A 941-nucleotide genomic window follows, 5' to 3' on the forward strand; every position below is an offset into this window, starting at 1 on the left:
TTTGGTGCATTTTGCATTCCAGACAGACTCTGAGAAATCAAATTGACTTGTTGAGTCAATATCTTATTCTGAGCCAATATGGCATTCAGAGCATCAATCTCAAGAACTCCTTTCTTCTGACTAGTCCCATTGTTCACAGGATTCCTTTCAGAAGTGTACATGAATTGGTATTTGCAACCATTTCAATCAATTCTTGAGCTTCTGCAGGCGTCTTCTTCAGATGAAGAGATCCTCCAGCAGAGCTATCCAAAGACATCTTGGACAGTTCAGAGAGACCATCATAGAAAATACCTATGATGCTCCATTCAGAAAGCATGTCAGAAGGACATTTTCTGATTAATTGTTTGTATCTTTCCCAAGCTTCATAGAGGGATTCTCCATCCTTCTGTCTGAAGGTTTGGACTTCCACTCTAAGCTTACTCCATCTTTGTGGTGGAAAGAACTTTGCCAAGAAGGCACTGACTAGCTTTTCCCAAGAGTCCAGGCTTCTTTAGGTTGAGAGTCCAACCATATCCTAGCTCTGTCTCTTACAGCAAAAGGAATAGCATCAGTCTGTAACCTCAGGGTTAACCCCATTAGTCTTGACTGTGTCACAGATTTGCAAGAATTCAGCTAAGAACTGATGAGGATCTTCCATTGGAAGTCCATGGAACTTGCAATTTTGTTGCATTAGAGAAACTAATTGAGGCTTAAGCTCAAAGTTGTTTTGCTCCAATGGCAGGGATAGAGATGCTTCTCCGATAAAAATCAGGAGTAGTGCAGTGAAGTCACCCAGCACCTTCCTTGCATTGTTGGCATTGTTGTTGTTTTCGGCTGCCATGTGTTCTTCTTCCTTGAAGATTCGGTCAGGTCCTCTAAAGAGAGTTGTGCTTTAGCTTCTCTTAGCTTTCTCTTCAAGGTCCTTTCAGGTTCAGGATCAGCTTCAACAAGAATGCCTTTGT

General features: G+C 41.9%; 1 non-coding gene across 1 annotated transcript; it reads left to right on the plus strand.

Annotated features, from left to right (window-relative positions):
• The first annotated feature begins 310 nt into the window (after nucleotides 1-310).
• LOC130953698 (small nucleolar RNA R71) lies at nucleotides 311-418 on the plus strand. The gene has a single exon (XR_009075859.1). It is a non-coding gene; the product is annotated as a small nucleolar RNA R71 (small nucleolar RNA).
• Nucleotides 419-941: the final 523 nt, after the last annotated feature.

Source organism: Arachis stenosperma, chromosome 9 (genome assembly GCF_014773155.1).
Source record: "Arachis stenosperma cultivar V10309 chromosome 9, arast.V10309.gnm1.PFL2, whole genome shotgun sequence".
NCBI lineage: Eukaryota > Viridiplantae > Streptophyta > Magnoliopsida > Fabales > Fabaceae > Arachis > Arachis stenosperma.